Raw genomic sequence first — 24,815 nt, 5'->3', positions numbered from 1 at the left:
TTTTTCTGTTCTTCTTTCTCTAATTGCCTGAGGTGCAAGTTTAGGTTGTTTATTCGAGATGTTTCCTGTTTCTTAAGGTAGGATTGAATTTCTATAAACTTCCCTCTTAGAAGTGCTTTTGCTGCATCCCATAGGTTTGGGTCATCGTGTCTCCATTGTCATTTGTTTCTGGGTATTTTTTAATTTCCTCTTTGATTTCTTCAGTGATCACTTCGTTATTAAGTAGTGTATTGTTTAGCCTCCATGTGTTTTTATTTTTTACATATCTTTTCCTGTAATTGATATCTAGTCTCATAGCGTTTTGGTCAGAAAAGATACTTGATACAATTTCAATTTTCTTAAATTTACCAAGGCTTGATTTGTGACCCAGGATATGATCTATCCTGGAGAATGTTCCATGAGCACTTGAGAAAAATGTGTATTTTGTTGTTCTTGGATGGAATGTCCTATAAATATAAATTAAGTCCATCTTGTTTAATGTATCATTTAAAGCTTGTGTTTCCCTATTTATTTTCATTTTGGATGATCTGTCCATTGGTGAAAGTGAAGTGTTAAAGTCCCCTACTATGAATGTGTTACTATCGATTTCCCCTTTCATGGCTGTTAGTTTTTGCCTTATGTATTGAGGTGCTCCTATGTTGGGTGCATAAATATTTACAATTGTTATATCTTCTTTTTTGATTGATCCCTTGATCGTTATGTAGTGTCCTTCTTTGTCTCTTCTGATAGTCTTTATTTTAAAGTCTATTTTGTCTGATATGAGAATTGCTACTCCAGCTTTCTTTTGGTTTCCATTTGCATGGAATATCTTTTTCCATGCCCTTACTTTCAGTCTGTATGTGTCTCTAGGTCTGAAGTGGGTCTCTTGTAGACAGCATATATATGGGTTTTGTTTTTGTTTCCATTCAGCCAATCTGTGTGTTTTGGTGGGAGCATTTAGCCCATTTACATTTAAGGTAATTATCGATATGTATGTTCCTATTCCCATTTTCTTATTTGTTTTGGGTTCATTATTGTAGGTCTTTTCCTTCTCTTGTGTTTCTTGCCTAGAGAAGTTCCTTTAGCATTTGTTGTAAAGCTGGTTTGGTGGTGCTGAACTCTCTCAGCTTTTGCTTGTCTGTAAAGGTTTTAATTTCTCCATCAAATCTGAATGAGATCCTGGCTGGGTAGAGTAATCTTGGTTGCAGGTTTTTCTCCTTCATCACTTTAAATATATTCTGCCACTCCCTTCTGGCTTGCAGAGTTTCTGCTGAAAGATCAGCTGTTAACCTTATGGGGATTCCTTTGTGTGTTATTTGTTGTTTGTCCCTTGCTGCTTTTAATTTGTTTTCTTTGTGTTTAATTTTTGACAGTTTGATTAATATGTGTCTTGGCATATTTCTCCTTGGATTTATCCTGTATGGGACTCTCTGTGCTTCCTGAACTTGATTAACTATTTCCTTTCCCATATTAGGGAAGTTTTCAACTATAATCTCTTCAAATATTTTCTCAGTCTCTTTCTTTTCCTCTTCTTCTTCTGGAACCCCTCTAATTCAAATGTTGGTGCATTTAATGTTGTCTCAGAGGTCTCTGAGACTCTCCTCAGTTCTTTTCATTCTTTTTTCTTTATTCTGCTCTGCAGTAGTTATTTCCACTATTTTATCTTCCAGGTCACTTATCCATTCTTCTGCCTCAGTTGATCCCATCTAGAGTCTATTGATCCCATCTAGAGTATTTTTCATTTCATTTATTGTGTTGTTCATCGTTCCTTGTTTCATCTTTAGTTCTTCTAGGTCCTTCTTAAATGTTTCTTGTATTTTTTCTATTCTATTTCCAAGATTTTAGATCATCTTTACTATTATTATTCTGAATTCTTTTTCAGGTAGACTGCCTATTTCCTCTTCATTTGTTAGGTCTGGTGGGTTTTTACCTTGCTCCTTCATCTGCTGTGTGTTTTTCTGTCTTCTCATTTTGCTTATCTTACTGTGTTTGGGGTCTCCTTTTTGCAGGCTGCAGTTTCCTAGTTCCCGTTGTTTTTGGTGTCTGTCCCCAGTTGCTAAAGTTCATTCAGTGGGTTGTGTAGGCTTCCTGGTGGAGGGGACTAGTGCCTGTGTTCTTGTGGATTAGGCTGGATCTTGTCTTTCTGGTGGGCAGGTCCACGTCTGGTGGTGTGTTTTGGGGTGTCTGTGGACTTGTTATGATTTTAGGCAGCCTCTCTGCTAATGGGTGGAGTTGTGTTCCTGTCTTGCTAGTTGTTTGGCATAGGGTGTCCAGCACTGTAGCTTGCTGGTTGTTGAGTGAAGCTGGGTGCTGGCGTTGAGATGGAGATCTCTGGGAGATTTTTGCCATTTGATATTATGTGGAGCTTGGAAGTCTCTTGTGTACCAGTATCCTGAATTTCGCTCTCCCACCTCGGAGGCACAGCACTGACTCCTGGCTGCAGCACCAAGAGCCTTTCATCCACACGACTCAGAAGAAAATGGAGAAAAAATAGAAAGAAAGAAAGAAAGAGAGAGAGAGAGAGAGAAAGGAAGGAAGGAAGAAAAAAGAGAAAGAAGGAAGGAAGAAGATAAAATAAACATAAAGTTATTAAAATAAAACATAAATATTAAGAAAAAAAATTTTAAAGAAAAAAAAACTGATGGATAGAACCCTAGAACAAATGGTTGAATCAAAGCTATACAGACAAAATCTCACACAGAAGCATACACATAGACACTCACAAACAGAGGAAAAGGGGAATAAATCATAAATCTTGCCCTCAAAGTCCACCTCCTCAATTTGGGATGATTCGTTGTCTATTCTTGTATTCCACAGATGCAGGGTACATCAAGTTGATTGTGGAGCTTTAATCCGCTGCTTCTGAGGCTGCTGAGAGAGATTTCCCTTTCTCTTCTTTCTTCTCACAGCTCCCGGGGCTCAGTTTTGGATTTGGCTCCGCCACTGCATGTAGGTCACCGGAGGGCGTCTGTTCTTCGCTCAGAGAGGACGGGGTTAAAGGAGCAACTGCTTCGGGGACTCTGGCTCACTCAGGCTGCGGGGAGGGAGGGGCACGGAGTGCGGGGCAAGCCTGCAGCAGCAGAGGCCATCATGACTGTTGCACCAGCCTGAGGCGCGCCGTGCATTCTCCTCGGGAAGTTGTCCCTGGATCCCGGGACCCTGGCAGTGGCGGGCTGCACAGGCTCCCTGGAAGCGGGGTGTGGATAGTGACCTGTTCTCGCACACAGGCTTCTTGGTGGCGGCAGCAGCAGCCTTAGCGTCTCATGTCCGTCTCTGCGGTCTGCGCTTTTAGCTGCGGCTCGTGCCCATCTCTGGAGCTCTTTTAAGCAGCGCTCTTAATCCCCTCTCCTCGCGCACCAGGAAACAAAAAGGGAAGAAAAAGTCTCGTGCCTCTTCGAGGCAGCCTTTTCCCCGGACTCCCTCCCGGCTACCCGTGGTGCACTAACCCCCTGCAGGCTGTGTTCACGCTGCTAACCCCAGTCCTCTCCCTGCGCTCCGACTGAAGCCCAAGCCTCAGCTCCCAGCCCCGCCCACCCTGGCCGGTGAGCAGACAAGCCTCTCGGGCTGGTGAGTGCCTTTTGGCACCGATCCTCTGTGCGGAACTCTCTCTGCTTTGCCTTCCACACCCCTGTTGCTGTGCTCTCCTCCGCGGCTTCGAAGCTCTCCCCCTCCGCCACCCCCAGTCTCTGCCCGCGAAGGGGCTTCTAGTGTGTGGAAAACCTTTTCTCCTTCACAGCTCCCTCCCACTGGTGCAGGTCCTGTCCCTATCCTTTTGCCTCTGTTTTTTTTTTTTTTCTTTTGCCCTACCCAGGTACGTGGGGAATTTCTTGCCTTTTGGGAGGTCTGAGGTCTTCTGCCAGCGTTCAGTAGGTGTTCTGTAGGAGTTGTTCCACGTGTAGATGTATTTCTGGTGTATCTGTTGGGAGGAAGGTGATCTCCACGACTTACTCTTCCACCATCTTCCCCTCGTCCTTCTATTCCATCTTTTGCTTGGTTGATAAATGTACATTATCGCTTCTCATCTTTACATATTACATCTTTACATTCTATTACTACAATTCAAGATGGACCAAGAGCTGGGTTTCATATGAATGAGTTTATTCCCTCTTCTTGAGATCTGACATGAAGGAGTATTTCAGTAACAATTTTGCCTCTCATCCTTAAGGGCCAGTGAGAATTTTCATGCTGGTAAGCACTTTGTCCTGAAGATACTGACATTCCTCTCAGGGAGTGTAACCCTCCAGTGACAATGGGACTCTGGGGTCATCAGTGATGCTGGCCTCCACGGTTGAATAGTGTGGGCCAGTGTGTCCCAGGGAGATGGATTCCTGAGAGCTCAGTGTCTGCCACATGTTTCATTCTAAATTTCCCTTTTATAAGTGTGCCTGGATAAATGGTGACTTCAAAAATGGACCTCAGTGGAATCTGAACAAAATGAGTGACAAAATCGCTTATGTGAGCTGAGGTCCAGTCCACGGACCATGCTAGGCAAAAGTGTGGAGGGATATTCAATTTGCTCAGCAGGTGGTGTCCCCCAGAAAGGACTATGGTATTGAAAAACTAAGATGCTGGCATACACGAGAGGAACTGAATTGTACAAAGGTCGCTAAATAAACAATTTGGGGATGATATAATAACTCTTTGGGTACTTGGCTGCCAGCATGTACAAACTTGTAGTAAATAAACTCTGGGTAATCACCACTTCAATATTGAGTTCTATGAGAAATCTTTGTAACTACACTTGAACCATTCACACATTTATCTGAGCTACCAAAATCTTCTGAGTGATTATTGATATCTTTAGTGTGCTTAGATTGTCAAAATTCAAAGATATTGTATTATGAACTTCTACTTTTCCTTTTCTATTAAATGGAACAATTATATGTAAATTGAAGAGTAGATGTGTGGAATCTTCACAACATATTTTAATTTGCTTGCCAACCCAGACACCAGAAGTAGAACAGTTGTTTCTTTGTTTTTCATTTTTCTTACAAACTGAGCAAGTAATTTCATATATTTTGAATGCTGGCTTCAACTACTAATAGTTTTCTGATGTGAAATGATTATACTTCAAATTCTTAGATTTTTACATGGATATCATTGGCCCCTTTCATATATTCTCAATGGGTTTCTAATGTGTTTAAAGAGACATCCTAGTTACAGTAAATGATTTTGCAGTGACTGTTTTGGGGAAACTTTGAGACAAATATCTTAGAAAAAATTATATCTGTCCTACTGTGATCAAAGTTGTGAGCATAATTGTTCTTGTCATCTCATGATTCAAGGAATATCTATTATGAATACTTATAACTTCTTACAGCTGAATATTCCATTAGGAAAACTTTGTTTTGCAATTTCCCTAATTTCCTGTGTACCTTTTATATTGACCATAACATTAGAATTCCATGAATGTCATCACCACACCACTGATGTACCGATTTTGTCACTTGTGCCAGCTCTCTTAACTGGGAAGTAACAAAACAATGCACTCCTAGGGTAACATCCAATTTTAGTAAATTTACTTTTCTGGATTATTTTTATTATTTTTTAAGTAATCAAAAATTGTATTGAGTTGTTGAATAATCAGTTAATACAAACAACTCTACTAGCTTTAATAATCTGTTGAGGCATCTGAGGCTTCAGTCTCCTTTATTTTTAAGATTTTATGCTTTACTTTAACCAGAAACATCCTAAAGGAGTAATAAATTAGGAGATTTTCCATAAAGATACATAGCACATCTTCTTGTCTTATGCAATTTTGACAAATAGACATGTATACCTTTCACCTTTTCACATTTATACTTTCCCACAAGTAGATATGGACCAAAAACTAGGTTTCATATGGACGAGTTTCTTCCTACTCCTTGATATGTGCCATGAAGGAAAATATTAGGAATAATTCTGCCTTCCATCCTCAAGGGCCAGTGGGAATTCTAATGTACTTTTTCCTGAAAATACTCCATCCCAGGGAGACGGAGTCCTGAGAGCTCAGTGTCTGCCACATATCTAAGGATCAAGGTCTCTTTCACAAATGTGCCTGGATCGATGATGACTTCAAAAATGGATATTGTTGGAATCTGAACAAAATTAGTGACAAAATCACTGATGTGAACTGAGGTCCAGCAGAAGAGACCATGCTAGGCAAAAATGTTGGGGTAGAGCTCAGTTTGGTCAGCTAGTGGTACCTATAGGGTCCATAGTAATTGAATGCTATCCTGATTGCATACATTAAAGGAATTGAATTTCACAGAGGTCTATAAATATCTGACTTAGGGATGACATGGCAACTCTTTGAATGCTTGGCTGGCAGTTTCCATGCATTCATAGTAACCAGATCCTGGAGAACCAGCATAGGAGTAGAGAGGCTGGTGGTAAATGGTTATGTCTACCCATGAGCTATTCACACATTCTTCTTAGGTGCCTTAGTCTTCAGAGTGAAGTCAATTAGATATTCAAGGCAGAATATATGAGTGTTTATTTATCTCTTAAAGTAAAAGAAAAACATAGAAATTTAAGAGCAGTTTCTATTTGTCAAAATGTCTTCCAGAACATTTTAATTTCCTTGCTGACCAAGTCACAAGTATTAGAAGAGTTTTTTTCCCTGTCACCCAAAGAGGAATTTTCTAGACATTTATGTTATGGATCCAAATAGATGCTGTATTAAACATATTTAATTAAAAATTATTACATTTCCAATTACTTATATTTTAGGTAGATTTCATTGCCCAGTATTCATATTGTGTTAGTGGGTTTCATAGTGTTGAAGGGGAGATCCTAGTATTAATGCCTGCTGCTGAGTGAAGGCTTTGGGGAAACTTTGAGACCAAGGCCTTACAACTTTCAGTGTTACCCTGATCCAAGTAGTGAGCATTATTTTTCTTCTTATACAGATAGTCAAGGGAATATCTATGGTTTATTCCTTATAATCTGTTATTAGTTAGTAAACTTTCAATTATGATGGTTTGGTTTGTCAAATTCCCTAATTTCCCAATATATTCAGTAGATTAGAGGTGATATTGAAGTTGGATGGAATTCCTCCCACTTCTTCAAGGAACTGCTGATTTTCTCATTCATACCAGCTCCCTTCTGCATAAATAATCACAACAATGCACTCCAGAGGTAACATTGCAACTTTTAATAAATGTATTTTCCTGGGTTAGTATGTGTTTTTAGCGAGCAAGATTACAGATGGTCTTTTGGAGTCTGTTAATCTGAACATGTGAGGCTTTTAATAGTCTGGGTCATCTGAGGTTTCTGTGTACTTTTTTCCCAGGATTTTAATGCTTCCTCCATTTTGCATAACATCAGAAGATCCTACTAGAGAAATAGTATTTTTGTATACTTGTGCATAGTAAACATCTTGTGTTCTGCGTGGTTAACAGGTGGACACATATACTTCTCATCTTTCCATAATTTTACTCTATGCCAGCATATCGACATGGACCAAGAACTCAGTTTTGTATAAAAGTGTGGGCCACTGTGTCACAGGGAGATGGAGTCCTGAGAGCTCAGTGTCTGCCACATATCTCAGGATCAAGGTCTCTTTCACAAATGTGCCTGGATTGATGATGACTTCAAAAATGGATCTCGTTGGAATCTGAACAAAATGAGTGACAAAATCACTTATGTGAACTGAGATCCAGCATAAGAGACCACTTTAGGCAAAAATGTAGAGGATTCAGTTTGGTCAGCTAGTAGTATCCCCCATAAAAGGACTATGATATTAGAAAACTAAGATGCTGGCGTATGCTAGAGGAAATGAATTGTACAGAAATTATAAATAACCATTGTGGAATGACAACTCTGAGTGCTTGACAGGCAGTATCTTTACACCCATAGTAAACAAACAGTGGAGAATCAGCACATGAAATGGTTGTGCTTACACTAGGACATTCTCACAGTTTCCTTAAATGTTGCAGTCTTTTGTGAAGATCAGCGTGTTTTGGTCTATTAGATAGCCAATTAGAAAGAAATTATTAGTTTTTGCTTGTCATTTATCTCTTAAGTGAAAGAAATATGGGAAAATAGAAGAGTTGATTGCATTAGTGAGATTATCTTATATCATGTTTTAATTTGCTTGCTAACCTATCAATTCAAAGAGTAGAATATGTTTTTTTCTTTTTCTTGTCACTCAGGGAGAAATTTCCTAGATATTTGATGATGGATTAAATTTAGATATTTCATTAAACATTTTTAACATGAAATGATTAAATTTCTAATTCTTGGAATTTTATGTGGATATCATCAGCGAATATTCATATTCCTTCAATGGGTTTATATGTTTAAAGAGATGTTGTAATTTTAGTAAGTAATAGGGGGAATTTTGGGTCAACTTTGAGATGAATGTCTTAGAAAAATTGATTTTCTATTCTACCCTTTTCCACGGAACAAACATAATTTTTTCTCATTATATAGATGGTCAAGTGAATATCTGTGGTTAATTCCTTATTACTTTTTATCAATTGACATTCAATTGGGAAGGTTTTATTTCACAACTTCCTTTATTTCCTCTGTGCTTTGAAAGATGGAAGTGACTTTGGAATTGCATGGAATACTCACCACCATAAAAAAGTGCTGATTTTGTTGCTTTCACCTGTTCCCTCTCCTGGGCTGGAACAAAATAATGAACTCCAAAGGTAATAACAAATTTTAAACAGATGTTCTTTTTATGGCTTATTTTTATTATATTTTTTGTAATCAGGTAGATAATTGGTTTTGTGAAGTATCTGTTAATCCAAATAATGTGTTATTAATTATCTGGTGAGGTCCAATATTTTGTCTCCTTTATTTCCAAGATTTTTGTGCTTTCTCCCTTTGAATAACATCAGAAACATTCTAGTAAAGTAATATGTGTATATTTAATATGAAGGTACATAATAAATCTGCTTGTCTTTTGCATGTTTGACAAATAGACATATATACATCTCATTTTTCCATATTTTTACTCTAGTTCCACAGATATGGACCACTGGTTGAGTTTAATATGAAAGAGTTTATCCCTCTTCTTGAGAGGTGACATGAAGGAAAGTATTGAAAATCATTTTACCATCTCATCCTCAAATGCCAGTGGGAATTGTAACATCAGTAAGTATTTCATCCTGAAAATACTGACATTCCTCTTAGGACATTGTAACACTCATACGACAATGAGACTCTGGCTGTGCTAGTCAGTCATGGGACTGTTATCGACTGTGATGACTGGTCTGCATTATTGAATACTGTGGGTCAATGTGTCTGAGGGTGTCAGATCCCTGAGTGCTCAGTGACTGCCACATATCTCAGGATCAAAGTCCCTTTTACTAATGTGCCTGGATTAATGATAACTTCACATATGTTTCTCATTGGAATATGAACAAACTGAGTGACAAAATCATTTGTCAGCTGAGGTCCCTCCCAGGGACCATGCTAGGCAAAAAATGTGGAGGGAGCTCAATTGGTCTAGTAGAGGTACCAGCCAGGACTGAAGTGTTTGAAAGCTCACATGATTGCATACATTAAGGGAAATGAGCTGTACAGAGATCTATAAATATCTGGTTTAGGGACGACGTGGAAACTCTTAGAGTGCTTGGCTGACAACATCCATTCACTAATAGTAATCAGACTCTGGAGAATCAGCACATTAGTAGTGAGACCAAGGATATATGATTTTGTCTACCCTTGAGCCATTCACAAGACTTCCTTAGATGCTACAATCTTGTGAGTGAGCAGTAGTCTATTGAGGTCAATTACGTAGTCAGTTCAAAAGATATTATGTCTTTACTTGTCAATTTTTTTAGATAAAGCAAATATATGGAAATTTAAAAGTAGTTTGTATTTACAGGAATATCTTAGGGCATGTTTTGATTTGATTGTTAACTCAGTCACAAAAATTCATACAGTTATTTTTCTTCTCACCCAAAGAGAACTTTTCTAGACGTTTGAGTGATGGAGTCAAGTATATGCTGCACTAAATATTTTTAATTGTAAAATTATTGCGTTTCCAGGTCTTGGCATTTTATTGGTTAATATTCATATTCCTTCAGTCTGTTTCACATGTGTTTTAAGGGAGATCCCAGTTTTAATGAGTGATTCTAAGGGTCCTTTGGAGAAATTTTGACCAGGTCTTAGAACAAATGACTTTCTATACATTCCTGTTCCATGGAACAATGCTATTTTTATTCTTATCATACAGGTGGTCAGCAAATATATGTAATTAATTCCTTATAACCTCTTATCAATTAATATTCAACTTGGAAGGTTTTCTTTCTCAACTCCTCTAATTTCCTCTGTGGTTTGTAGGTTGGAAGTAATATTGGAATTGCATGGAATTCTTACCACCCCACCAAAGAAGAGCTGGTTTTGTCACTTCTGCCAGCTCCTTATCTAAGAAGAAATCCAATGATGCACTCTCAAGGTAACATCTAATCTTTTATAAATTTTTCCTGAGTTATTATTTTTTAAGTAATTAAGAATTTAATTGGTGTTTTGTAGAGTCTGTCAATTCAAACAGTGTGAGGACTTAATAATCTGGTGATTCTTTGAGGCTTCTTTCTGTTCTTTTCCAGAATTTTTGCATTTTCTCAGTCTTCCTACTAATGCCTCATACAGGAATTAAGCATGGAGATGAAAGTAAAGCCATTCCTCACCAGTGTGGCAGAGAGAAACTGTTTCTACTGAGGGGTGTGCTTGGCCAAATGTACTGAATCCTCAGCAGTGTGGCCTGGTGAGCACCACCCTGACAATAGGATGGGAAGTATTTCATGGTGAGAGGGCTCAGTGTTTGACTTTTCCTCTCTGCACCCTCCCAACCTCTCTAGTCACATGTCGGTATTTATTGTGCCTGTGTGAGTCCTGCCTGCATTGCTGTGACCATACCATGTAGAATCAGGCGTAGAGTAACTGTGCATCCTCTGCAAATTGCCAGGTTCCTGAGCTCAAGCAAGTTTAGTGCTATAAGTGATTTTTAGACAACTGTTCTTTATTTCCCTATCATGGCAGTTTTCTCCTCCCCAATCCATTGGGTCATCTTTGAGGATAAAATAATTCTGAGGTTTAATTTACAGAATATATATGTATTATATGCATTGTTGTGGTTGAATTGTTCACCAGGCCAACATTTTCCTGGAACTTTAAGCACATTCCGACAGTCTGATTTCACATTTAATTTGTCTGGCAGAAAATGTTGGACAATATTTGCTCTTATGGAGGCCAGAGAGCCTAATACAATTAATGTTGTTGGAATAACACTGGAAACACCCTAGCAGAGCAATGCATTAGCTTATTTAATAGGAGGGTACATTATTGAACCCTACTGTCTTATGCCTGACCGGCCAATGGACAGGTTTACTTCTAATCTTTCCACATTTTTATTCTACTCCCACAGGGTAACAAGGATAGAGCTCAGGTTTCCTATGAAAATGTTTATTCCTTCCCCTTGAGATGCAACATGAAGGAAAGGCCCATCCTAAGAGGCCAGTGGGAATTCTCAAGTCAGTAAGCATTTGTCCCTAAAATATTGACCTTCCTTCTAAGGATTATATAATATTCCAATTACCATAGGCACTGTCTATGATAGTCAGCTGTGAAGCCTGGATCACTGATGTGGGGTCTGGTCTCCATAACTGAGTAGAGTAGATAAGTGATGAACTTCAGAGTCTCTTTCACTTTCTGAGGTGAGCAGTGCCCTATTTTAGAAACTCATGTGTATCAATGATTGCTATAATAATTGATCTCATTTAAAAATCTGAACAAAATGAGTTACACAATCACTTCTGTGAAACTGAGGTCTAGCATAGATACCCACCCTAAGCAAAATATTTGCAGGGTGGAGATCAGTGATTTCATTCATGTGGTATCAGGCTAAGCTGCTTGCATGCATTAGAGGAACTGAACTGTACAGTGTCTATTCATATCTAATTGTCAGGTGAAATTGCAACCCTTTGAGTCTTTAGCTGGCAGCATAAATACACTTGTAGTAAACAGACCCTGGGGAACTAGCACATGAGCACTGAAGATTCTAGAAATGGTTGTACCTACACTTGAGCCATTCACACAGTTGTCTGAGCTGCTGGAGTCCTCTCTTGAGTGCTATTTATAGGTGGTCAAAATACAGATTATGGATTTTTACTTTTCCCTAGTAAGTGAAACAAATATATGATAATTAAAAAGTAGGTACTATATGTGAGACCTTCACAATATATTTTAATTTGCTTGCCAACCAGTCACTAGGATTGAATTATTGTTTCTTTGTTTTTTGTTTTTCTCATCAACCAAAAGAGCAACACACAAGTACTGGCTTCAACTATATACTGCATTAAACATTTTCAGATGTTAAATGATTAAATTTCCAGTTCTTGTGTTTGTTTGTTTGTTTTACATGGATTTCCTTATACACTTTTATATACCCCCAATGGATTTCTAATGTGTTTAAAGAAAGATCCTAGTTATAATGAATGAAGTTCTGGTGGGTACACTGAGGAAACTTTGAGACAAATGTCTTAGAACAAATATTTCTAAATTAATATGTTCCAAGGAATGAGCATTTATAGTTCTTGTCATATTTTTTTTAACATCTTTATTGGGGTATAATTGCTTTACAATGGTGTGTTAGTTTCTGCTTTATAACAAAGTGAATCAGTCATACATAAACATATGTTCCCATATGTCTTCCCTCTTACGTCTCCCTCCCTCCCACCCTCCCTATCCCACCCCTCCCGGCGGTCACAAAGCACCGAGCCAATATCCCTGTGCCATGCAGCTGCATTCTTGTCATATTGATTGCCACTGAATATCTTTGATGTATTCCTTATAACAACTTGTTACTAAATATTACATTAGGAAAGTTTTCTTTCTCAGCTCCCTAATTTTCCTTGTGCTTTGCAGATTGGAAGTGATGTTAGAGAGAAGGGATATTTTGCTGCTTGTAATTCTCACTGCCACACCAAAGAAGTGCTGTTTTTGTCACTTGCACTAGCTCCATTCTCTGGGAAAAATCAAAACAATGCCTTCCATATGTAATATCCAATTTTAATAAATGTATGTTCCTAGAATATTTTACTAAGCAATTTAGAATTTTATTGCTTTTGTGAGGTGTCTGTTAATCCAAAGAGTGTGAGGCATTAATAATCTGGTGAGTCATATGAGGCACTTTTCCACCCCCAATTTTTGTACTATCTGTCTTTTGAATAATTTCAGAAACATCTCAGTAGAATGATAATATGTATTACACTATGCATATACATAGTGAACGCTCCTGTCTTGTATATAGTTGACAAATGGACTCATCCTACTTTTCATCTAGATGCACATTTATCTTTCCCACAGGTTGACATGTTCCAAAAACTGGGTTTCATAAGGATGAGTTTATCCCTTCCCCGTGAGATGAGACATGAAGGAAAGTGTTGGGAATAATTCTACTTCCCATCATCAAAGGCCTGTGTGAATTCTCACAAAGGTAAGCATTTTGTCCTGAGGATACTGATATTCTTTTAGGGACTTGCAATGTTCCAATGACACTGAGAGTCTATCTGCATTAGTCAGACATGGAACTGGATCGCTGACTGGGTTTGCTGGTCTCCATGACTTAGCAGCATGGACTGTGTATCCAGTGGTGATGGGATCCTTATTGTTCCGTGTCTGTCACCTATCTCAGGCTCACAATTGCTTTATAAACATGCTGGGGCCAATGATGGCTTCAATAATTGATATGTTGGAAAATCTGGACAAAATAAGTGACAGAATCACTTCTCTGAAACTGAGTTCAAGATATATAAAAGGACATATAACAAAATTAGTGTTACTCTGAAGTAGATTGTGATAATTTAAGGTGCATTTGTAAACCCTAGGGTCAGTACTAAGCAAATAACTCAAAAACATTAAAAGAACTACCAAAGAATTAAAATAGTACAATAAGAAGTATCTATTTAATACAAACAAGGCAGCTAAGAATGAACAGAGAAACCAAAATGATATGACATCTAGAAAACAGATAGGAAAATGGCAGGCATAAATCCAACCACATGACCATTATATTAAATTTAAAAGACAGAAACTGGGAGATTTAATTTAAAAAATTAAACAGGGCTTCCCTGGTGGTGCAGTGGTTGAGAGTCTGCCTGCCGATGCAGGGGACACGGGTTCGTGCCCTGGTCCAGGAAGATCCCACATGCTGCGGAGCGGCAGGGCCCATGAGCCATGGCCGCTGAGCCTGCACATCCGGAGGCTGTGCTCTGCAACGGGGAGGCCACAACAGTGAGAGGCCCACGTACCGCAAAAAAAAAAAAAAAAAACAAAAGAAAATTAAACAGGTATACATTGTTTATAAAAGAGATACTTCAGAACAAAAAACACAAACTGTATGAAGGTAAAGGATTAGTAATTATATCATGCAGAGAATACCCAGAAGAGAGCAAGAGTGGCTATACTGACATCAGAGAAAATAGCCTTTATGGTAAACTATTACTAGAAATTAAGAAGGATATTATATGATAGAAGGTTTAATTACATAATCATCAAGTAATAGTGTCTCAGATTACATAAAGCAAAACCCAACATAATCAAAAGGATAAATAGGCAATTAAGCAGTAACATCTGGGCTCTTCAGTACCCTCTTCTTAATAATTGATAGACCAATATAGAGAATCAGTGTGGTTATAGCATACTTGAGCAATCTTATCAACCAACTTGACCTGACATATATAGAACACTCTACCTAACAATAGCAGAGCACAAATTATTTTCAAACACATCTGGAACATTTTCTGACATAGGTCATATGCTAAGTTATAAAACTGAACTCAGTGAATTTTAAAAGATTGAAATTGTGTAGAGTATGTTCTGTGACCACAGAAGAAATTAAATTAGAAATCAAACAAGTCAATCTGGCTTATTACTAAATATTTGGAAATTAACATCTTTTACAAGAACCCATGGTCAAAGACAAAATTATAAAAGAAAACATTTAGAACTGAGTCAGATACAACTAAAGACATGCCTAGGGGGAAATTTATAGTTTTAAATGATTATATCAGAAAAGAGGGAAAATATCAAACAAATAATCTAAGCTTTAACCCTAAGAAGCAAGAAAAAGACTAAACTAGAGAATTAAACCCAAATCAAGTAAAAGGGAGTAAATAATAAATTTCTGAGCAAAGATCAATGACATAAAAGTAAAACCCAGAATAGCTATAGGGAAAACCCATTTAACTGAAAGCTAGATTGGTTGGAGGAATGCTACTATTTGTCTCATTGTGTTTTCTTGAGAGGAGGTGGCTGTGGAGGAAAGCAATGTTCTAGTTGCACTTTAAACTCAGTAACATGCCATTGATATTAGGTTTGCATTACTATCAGTATCAGTGCTGATCTCTGTGAAGTTTCCAGAAGATTCATTGACAATATACTATCATTCAAATTTACCTGTTGCTAGTCAGTGGTTTTTTTAATTTGTTTTTGTTTATTTGTTCATTTTGTTTTGCTTGTCAATAGTTTAATCTCTTTTGGGAGGACCCTTGTTATAACATCAGATACATACATTAATAATATGGTGAGTTCTCCATGGTTTCCATTCCTGTAGATTCTAGGATTTTTGACACTTCTGTGCTTAGCTCAAAGCATAAAGGCATTGGACATTTAGAGTGCTTGAATAGTTCCTTCCTTTTTAGGAATGAAGATGATGTTGGGCCAAAATGAGGTATATGATTGAGAGAAGGTCCCTGAAACCTCAGCAGTGTGTCCTGTTGAGTGACCATTTGAAGAGAATGGGAAACTGCCCCAAACACAGTTCATGACAGAATGGAACACTCTATGCGCTCCTTACCTGTTTAGTTATTTTTCTCAAATTAACAAGTATTCACAGTGTATTCTCAACATAGTCGATGTCATCCTCCTGAGGTGAAAAATTGGTTCTTGGGAATCAAAAGAAATCTTAAATATTACAGTGGTTCATTGTCCTCCAAACAACCATAGTACATAAGCAGATATACAGCATATCTGTGGTACTAAAATTTGGGGGCAGTGTTGAAAACTAGGAGAAAATGTCTAAGAAGGATATCCAGGCAGGTGATGGGAAAAAAAGGTTGTGAAACACTGTTGAACATGTTTCTGCCATCCAACTATATAAAAAACAGGTGTGATGTAAGCCAGAGCACTTGCTACCATTTGCCAAGATTTCCTTAGTAGTAGCAGGTTTTACAGAGACAGTGATTTAAGAAGGTTGTGTTTCTTTTTCCATTAGAGGCACTTAATATCCTTCTCTTCCTCAACACATTATCTTAACTTAGGTCTTAAATATTTTCTGAAGAAGTGTGTCTGTGTAGGTTTCTTAGAAGGCAATGGCTGCTTATCTTCTATTGGAACTTTCAGAAAACTCAAAGTCCACATCTATATATTTTCCAGCAGGAATATTTAGGACTAAATTTGCTGTGTCTGAGACCAATGGCTATTGCAATAGCCATTGTGCAATAACATATGCACAATGATATGCTTTTTCTCACCCCTAAGATTTCCAGACCTTTGTTTAGCAGAAACCAAAGTTCTATTGGACACAAGTTATCTAGAGTTATTACATGTATGTCACTATATGGTAAGAGATATAGTTATTATAAAAATAACATCTTTAAAAAGTTGTTGAAATTTTAGGTAAGATTATTTTGGAAAACTATGTTGGAAAGTAGAATTATAAGCTATCACATTATGATAAATATTTCTAAATTTGTTTATTGACTTGTCAGGAAGCAAGAAAATGAAATAAGACAGTGGCCTTGTATCAATATGTTTATATTCAGAAGACCAATGCATGTTTTAACAAGTGTATGTTTTTTGCTTAACTTTAATATAGAAGTTAAAATTTTACTCCTTTACATAAATCTAGTATTTCAATATATTTTAATGGTTAACATGATAATAGAAGAAAACCTGTAAATACATTTGATAAAATGTGTGATACAGTGTTCCGCAGATGACTTCAGAAAGAGTATTCAGACATCACTTTAAGATAGATACAGTTTTTCATTTGTTCATCGGGTGATCAGCAAAGTTGAGATCAGTAAATCACATGTAAGCCATTGTTCTCTGCATTTTTGAAGATAATCTGAACATAGTAATCAAATGTGTTCTTCATTTTGTCACATCTATAGTTATATTGAGATTGCTTAAAAATCATATATTAAAATATTGTATTTATGTATAAGTTTTAGATGAAGAATAGTTAGTACACTTCTGATTATTGCACATAACTGTACCTTTTCACTAGATTATTGTTCTGGGGCAAATTTTAGACTATTTTTTTAAAAAGAGTAATTTAGCTTAATCCAATGTTTCTAGGTATTTGGATATTATTGACAGGCATATTTTTTCTAAAGATGGTTTTATGATAATTGATAAACTAGAAACAATTTTCTTTTGCCATTGGAATTGTTGGGAGCGTCTGTTGGACTTCAGCAGGTTGTAATAGAGAAACCATGTTTTCATTGATCTGTACATAATAGTAAAAAAAATTGTTTTCTAACATTTAGTCTTAATGGAATGGGAATATTTTCCCTTGCTAACATAATTATTGGTCAGATACTCTCTGTGTCTATTGGACCTCAGGGGGAAAAGAGAGCAGTGCATGTCTGAAGGTTGTGCACATAACACACAAAGGACTTAGCGACATCCACCCTGCCCAGTCTGTGTGTAGCACAGGATACCCACATTTTATGAATGTTTTATTGTTAAATTAGATTACATGCATGTGTGTTTGTGTACAGTTTATATGTACACATAGGTGCATTTATATCTGCATATACTCTTTCTTAAACTGTTATTTTTCCTCTTTTTTTTTTTTCCTGTCAGGTGATAGAGCCTAGAAGGAAAGGGAAACTGTCTATGCTTTTGCCTTAACCTTTGAATGTCAGTTCTAGAGAAGGAGGTGACAACTTACTTCTCAGCCAGTGCTCTCCCTTCCCACCTGTGGTCCTTTGGACACCCTCGCAGGTATGACTATACAGGCAGGGAACTGCATGTTTATTAGAAAAAGGCCTCAGGTGGATAGGCATTGATAGATCTTGCTCTTCTTAAGTTTGATGACATTTGGTTGTAGCTAAATAGCATTAAAAACCAATCCAAGATCCAGATGAGCGTGAGAATAGTAATTGGAAGTTACAGCTTTGGGTCATAACAGGTCTTCCTAAATGGGGGTCTTTCCTCAACTATTCTATCCTAAAACTAAATTTACCTCTATAGGACCATTTACTAAGTTACTTCTCAGCTCTTTATTTGTATGACTGATTCATCAAATGGGGTTTTAATTTCTTATGGCCTGATGTTTTTAGATTCATTTTTGTGACACAAGCGCCTAATGGGCTGTCAGACATAGAGTAGGATTTCAATAAAATTTTATTGAGAACAGATATATGAATAGATGATATAGAGTGATTTTATAAATAACCTGGCCAACTAAGCAGAAAAAAATAAATGATAAAAAAGAAACAATTTTCAGCAGGATCCAGGCAATCCAGTCAGCTTTGGAAATGTACAAGAGAGAAAGGTTCTGATACAAGGTGTTGATATTGAGATGTATAGAATTATGAGCAGCTAGCTAGGTATAATTTCAGAGCTGCGTAACGGAGTAGAAAGCAGCTTCCAAATTAAATCAATCTGGGAGAGTACCGAACGGTGACTTCCCAGCTTCCAGCTGAATTGCCTTTTTCACTGGAAGTGGTGTTTCTTTTCTTTTCTTCCCCCCCCCCCAGAAGATGACTTCTTGGGAACTCTTTTGGGAATGAATGATACCAGTAAATCCCTGAAGCAAGATTCTTCAGACAGAGCCTATTCACCTACCTGTTGTCCAAGGGCTACCCTCTGAAGGTAAGGTTTTTGTCAGAATAATCCTCGCTTTCTAGTAGCAACCACATCTGGGTAGAAAGTTAGACATTAATTTTCTGAAGATTGATGACTTGTGGTTACATTCTAATTGAAAGGCCAGATTGTATAATGAGTTAAGAGATATAACTTCTGACCTGTGTGAGGTGATACCTCACTGTGGTTTTGATTTGCATTTCTCTAATGATTAGTGATGTTGAGCATCTTTTCATGCATTTGTTGGCCATCTGTATGTCTTCTCTGGAGAAATGTCTATTTAGATTTTCTGCCCATTTTTGGACTGGGTTGTTTGTTTTTGTGATATTGAGCTGCATGAGCTGCTTGTATATTTTGGAGATTAATCCTTTGTCAGTTGCTTCATTTGCAAATATTTTGTCCCATTCTGAGGGTTGTCTTTTCGTCTTGTTTATGGTTTCCTTTGCTATGCAAAAGCTTTTAAGTTTCATTGGGTCCCATTTTTTATTTTTGTTTTTATTTCCCTTACTCTAGGAGGTGGTTCAAAAAGGATCTTGCTGTGATTTATGTCATAGAGTGTTCTGGCTATGTTTTCCTCTAAGCGTTTTATAGTGTCTGGCCTTACATTTAGGTCTTTCATCCATTTTGAGGTATTACCTCACACCGGTCAGAATGGCCATCATCAAAAAAATCTACAAACAATAAATGCTGGAGAGGGTGTGGAGAAAAGGGAACCCTCCTTCATTGTTGGTGGGAATGTAAATTGATACAGCCACTATGGAGAACAGTATGAAGGTTCCTTAAAAAACTAAAAATAGAACCACCATATGACCCAGCAATCCCACTACTGGGTATATACCCTGAGAAAACCATAATTCAAAAAGAGACATGTACCACAATGTTCACTGCAGCACTATTTACAATAGCCAGGACATGGAAGCAACCTAAGTGTCCAGCGACAGATGAATGGGTAAAGAAAATGTGGCACATATATACAATGGAATATTACTCAGCCATAAAAGGAAACGAAACTGAGTTATTTGTAATGAGGTGGATGGACCTAGAATCTGTCATACAGAGTAAAGTAAGTCAGAAAGAGAAAAAGAAACACCATATGCTAATGCATATATATTGAGTTTTAAAAAGCAGTACTGATGGACCTAGTGGCAGGGCAGGAATAAAGATGTAGATGTAGAGAACAGACTTGAGGGCACGGAATGGGGGAGAAGGGGAAGCTGGGATGAAGTGAGAGAGTAGCATTGATGTATATACACTACCAAATGTAAAATGGATGGCTAATGGGAAGCTACTGCATAGCACAGGGAGATCATCTTGGTACTTTGTGATGACCTAGAGAGATGGGATAGGGAGGGTGGGAGGGAGGCTCAAGAGGGAGGGGATAGGGGGATATATGTATACATATAGCTGATTCACTTTGTTGTACAGCAGAAACTAACACAACATTGTAAAACATTTATACTACAATAAAGATGTGGGGGGAAAAAAAGAGATACAACTTTTCTTGTATATCTTCATAGTTTTCTACATCTCAGTTAGTACATTTACTGTTAATATGAAAGATTTCCTTAACTTTTCTTATCCAACAAACTAAACTCCTTGGCTGGATCCATTGTGTTATCAGAGAATTATTATATGCATGAGATATAATAGATTCTCAATAATTATTAGACTGGAAGGTAGACAAGTAGTTTTGCCTGAAATAATTGAGTCAATGAATGAGTGACCTAGAACTTTAAAGAGCCAAATTCAGAGGGGAAGAGACAGATAAATATCTGAGATAGTTGGAGATCTCCATCATTTTTTGGCCAAGCAAAGGAGAAAAATGTATCACCAGTGTTTTGCATCCTTTAGGAAGTCTTAAAGTCACTTTTCTGGCCATAGCAGCCACCCAGTTGCTGAAAATGTGGTTTTCTCTGTGTATTCTGAGTAGATTTTTTCCAGAACATGTAGAGGAAGAGTGTACAAGGATTTCATAGCCCCCCTGACAGGCTCCTTAGAAAATGTGTGCCTCACCTTTGCCAATTTTCCCCACTGTGTCCTTGCAGGTGATGACCACAGAGACGAGGTGGATTTGTTACTGTGGGTACCATTACTTCTACCATCAGCTTCTTCAAAACAATGATACAGTCTTCTTTGTGCATGGAAACGCTTCTATTTCCTGTGTTGCAGTGGATTCCTCCTGCAGATAAGAAATGCTTAACTGAGAAATGCTCATGTTGGGATATCATCGATGAGACTTTAATTTGGGCATGGTGACTGTTTCCCTTGCTTCCACTTGACTCAATCCCAGGAGCCTCAGTAGAGGAAATATTATTGCACAAGAAACTCAGAATGATGGAATTGCTCAGTGCTCCCATAAATATACATTTATAATTTTCATTTGCCATGTAGTAAATTTAAAAATTAAGTTCTATTAAAATTTTTTCAAAAATTCAAAGCATATCTAAATATCTAATATATAAATTAAGTGCCCTCCTCTCTCCCAATTCTATCTCCTAGAGTTATCCTCTATTAAATAAGTTGTGTGCATTCTTTAAGTGGATAGATGCACACACACACAAACACACACACACAAGATATTTTGGGGGGTTCTGAAAGTGGAGCTATATTGTACACATTATTCTTCAAATTGCATTTCATTTAACAGTTTTTTCAATACCTTTTTCTGTTTCAGTAATACATATCTGTGTCATTTGTTGAATGACTGCATGATTGTTTTGTACATGAAATATAATTAAATGTTTTAAGCATTTCTCATTCATAGATATTTATGTTAGCACCAAATTTCTGTGCAATGAACCTCCCTATATATCAATAATTTGCATTTGTCTATTATATCATAATAAATTACTCAGCAGTGAAAATACTGGGATTAAGTATATGCACATTTCAAATTTTGAAAATGATCACAAGATTTCCTTTAAAATGTGGTAACAACTTTATCCTCAAATGGCAATGAATGAGATTGCCAGCTTTCCCACAACCTCACAGATAATGAATTTTATGACTATTTAAAATCTTTGCCAGTGTGATAGCCCAAACTATTGTCTTAAATTGTATTTCTTTCATTTTTGAGTGTGATCATTTTTTCATATGTTTATTAGCCATCTGTATTTTTAAATTTTCTTTTTATATCCAATTTTGGGGGTGGGTGGAGGTTTTAATCTCTTGCTAATTTCAGAGAGCTCATTTATTATTGGGGGAATAAGCTTTCGATTGTCAAGCATTACAGATATTTTTTACACACTTTTAAACTTCATTTTTGTTATAAGAATGTGTATGACTGTTATGTGTCCAAGTATAACCATGTTCGCTTCTATGGCTTCTGAGTTTCATGTCATTTTAGAAAGATATTTACACTGATCCCATAAAACTCTCCACCTATGTTAACTTCTAATTATTTTGTGTTTTTTAATTCAAATTCTTAAATCATGAGAAAGTTTTTTTATTTCAAATCTTAAAGTTGCCAAGTTATTTGCCATTACTTGCGATTATTTGCCAATAATTGCCCATTTATCTGTAATGCCATCTTGCATATATGCTGTATTCTCATCTGTGACTGGCTCCATTTTTGTTCTGTGGGTCTGTGTGTCTCTTCTTCTGCCTCCTGTCTCATGTGTCTTCTCATTGGAAGAAATTACAGTTTAGACTGCAATTTCATCAACTTCAATAAATTAATTTAGTGGAGAATTGGTTTTTAACAATAGTCTTCCTATCCAAGAACAAGGTATGTCTTTCTTTTTATTCAATAATTTTAATTACTGTTAATATTTTCACTTTGTGGTGGGGGTATCTTCTTTCAGTTTATTTTCTTACTTGCTAATTTTTCTATATCTGGAAGTTTTGTTTTGTTTTGGGGGTAAGTGATCTCCTTACTCTTTCTCATGGCTTTTCAGAATTTTTTTTCAAATTATGTACTAAATCCTTTGAAAATACTGATAGTTGTGATTCTCCTCTTCCAAATGATCTGGATTTTAGTTATGTTGATAAAATTCACTGACTGATACTTTCAGAGCACTTAAACAATTGTGGAAATATTACCCACCATTGATTTAATTAGGTTTTAATGGATACTTCTTGGGTTTGACCAGCATGTTTTTGCTGGTCTATTAAGCAAAAAGACTCTCAGAAACCTACTGCAGCAAGGGAAAACACCACTTTGACAAGGTTTAGTAGTGTTTCAAAAGCAGGAAATTAGGGCTTTGAGGGATGGGTTGATGTGGTTTAAGGCAGGATTTTCAAGGCAGGGAACTGGTTAAGAGTGGGCAAAATTTGTCCTGCGATAGTTTGAAGTCGATGAAAGAGTAAGATGAGGACCTTGATGTGAGTTTAGATAATCAAATTTTTGTCTGATGAATGAGCTACTTCCCTATATGAATAATAAGTTATCAATGATGGAAGAACTATTTGCTTAGATGAACAGACTGAATTTATTTGTTGGTTTACAGTTCTATCTTGTTTATAGAACCCTGCTAGGGGTGGTATCAGGTCTTAGTTCCAATAGGTAAGTTATTTTGATGTAAGTAGTCTCAGTCATCAAAGTAAGATGCTAATTTTAAATTTGAGATTCTTGTGTATTGTGTTAGGAAAAGTCTCTTACCTTTGATATATTTCTAAAGAATTTTAATCAAAACCAAGTGGTAGATATAATCAAATGCTTTTTGCATAAACAATTATATTATTCTTTAAACTTTTATCATTGTGAAATAATTCATTTTTAATATTGAAATTTCCTTATATTCCTTTTATTGTTTATTCAGCAAACTCATTTTGGTTAAAAAGAAGTTTTGCTTTTTAAATTTACTACTGAATTATGAGTATCTTAATTTGATTTGGAATTTTTGCAGGTGTACTACTTAGATGAAACTGATCTGTAATTTTCTTTTTTGTTCTGTTTTTGTCATGTTTGTATATTAGATCTTCTGGTTGTGTTAAAATAATTTTAAGGATTTTCTTTTTACTCTGTGCTCTAGAATGGGTTGAAAAGGTTTGGCATTAACATCAGCAGTTAAACGAACACATCATTTAAATCACCTGAATTCTCCTTTGTTTTTGGTGGTTTGGAGTAGAACTGAGGCTAACTATCTAGAAAGTGTTCTCACTTTTTTCTACGGTTATTGCTTATTTTTTGTTTTATTATCTTATATTTAACTTGTTTTCTACTAGAAAATCACAGTCCAAGTAGATTTGCAAACACGGTATGTAGGATGAAGTAATACAAAGTGTTCTTTCATCACTCTGTTAATTTCTCTTGTCTCAATTAATATCCATTTTCATTCCAGTCTTGGTTGTTTCTGCTATGTCTTTTTTAATGAAATGAGTTTGACTCATGGATTTTTATCATCACTAGTTCTCCATTCCCCTGTTCCCCAATCAGCTCTTTGGTATAATTTATCAGTGTTGTTTTTTTTAATGTTCTAATTTATTTATATATTTTTTCTGTATTCCTCTGTGGCTTTTTCCTAATAAATTCTTAAACATGTGTAATCCACTGATTTTCACTTGTTCTTGGCAATGAAAGATTTTCTCTGTTCTGAATTTTATAAAACTTCACACAGAGTATAAGGAGAAAAGAACAGTGACTTTACAAATACCAGTAACCCAGGTTCTACCACATTTTGCCATATTCACTTCATGTTATTTTTAAAGTATTTTTAAATAAGTTAGAGAAATCATAACACTGCTTTCCCCCAGAAGCATTTTTTAAATTTTATTTTTAAAATCATAATATATGTTACAAAATTCAAAATTGAAAAAGTGATTTTCAGTGAAAGGTAATATATCTTTTCAATTCTGTCTTCCATAACCACTCAATTTCCCTTTCCTGGAGACAACTATGTTACAGTTTCTTGCATTTCCTTTTGGACATACATATACACATACACACACACATCCCAAAATGTGTGTGAGTGTATGCATAGATATACACACATACTTTTATAGTGTTCTGTACTTCCTTTTATGTTATATATCTATGTAATGTGTAAATATTTTTAATATTTCTAGCAGATCAGCTCATATCA

The 24,815-nt window shown here is 36.5% G+C and overlaps 1 long non-coding RNA gene and 4 pseudogenes across 50 annotated transcripts in view; all 5 read left to right on the top strand.

Annotated features, from left to right (window-relative positions):
- Positions 1–24,283, top strand: part of LOC117202015 (uncharacterized) — an 89,566-nt gene extending 65,283 nt beyond the window's left edge. For 43 of the 50 annotated variants that reach the window (XR_007475994.1, XR_007476006.1, XR_007475995.1 and 40 more), the window contains 8 exons: positions 8,504–8,615; positions 8,930–9,063; positions 10,258–10,372; positions 10,524–10,721; positions 13,282–13,411; positions 17,788–17,928; positions 18,687–18,801; positions 20,838–24,283. This is a non-coding gene — a long non-coding RNA (uncharacterized LOC117202015). Of the gene's footprint in view, positions 1–8,503; positions 8,616–8,929; positions 9,064–10,257; positions 10,373–10,523; positions 10,722–11,341; positions 11,452–13,281; positions 13,412–17,787; positions 17,929–18,686; positions 18,802–20,837 lie in introns of all 50 variants that reach the window. The other 7 variants (XR_007476013.1, XR_007476007.1, XR_007476001.1 and 4 more) reach the window with 7 other exon arrangements.
- On the top strand, positions 6,019–6,100 carry LOC117202069 (uncharacterized; annotated as a pseudogene).
- LOC117202068 (uncharacterized) lies at positions 7,539–7,620 on the top strand (annotated as a pseudogene).
- LOC117202070 (uncharacterized) lies at positions 9,290–9,369 on the top strand (annotated as a pseudogene).
- LOC117202071 (uncharacterized) lies at positions 11,662–11,746 on the top strand (annotated as a pseudogene).
- Positions 24,284–24,815: the final 532 nt, after the last annotated feature.

This window comes from Orcinus orca, chromosome 2 (genome assembly GCF_937001465.1).
Source record: "Orcinus orca chromosome 2, mOrcOrc1.1, whole genome shotgun sequence".
NCBI classification, from domain to species: Eukaryota; Metazoa; Chordata; class Mammalia; order Artiodactyla; family Delphinidae; genus Orcinus; species Orcinus orca.
The sequence above is the reverse complement of the archived record's forward strand: the minus strand, read 5'-3'. Positions and strand labels throughout refer to the sequence as shown.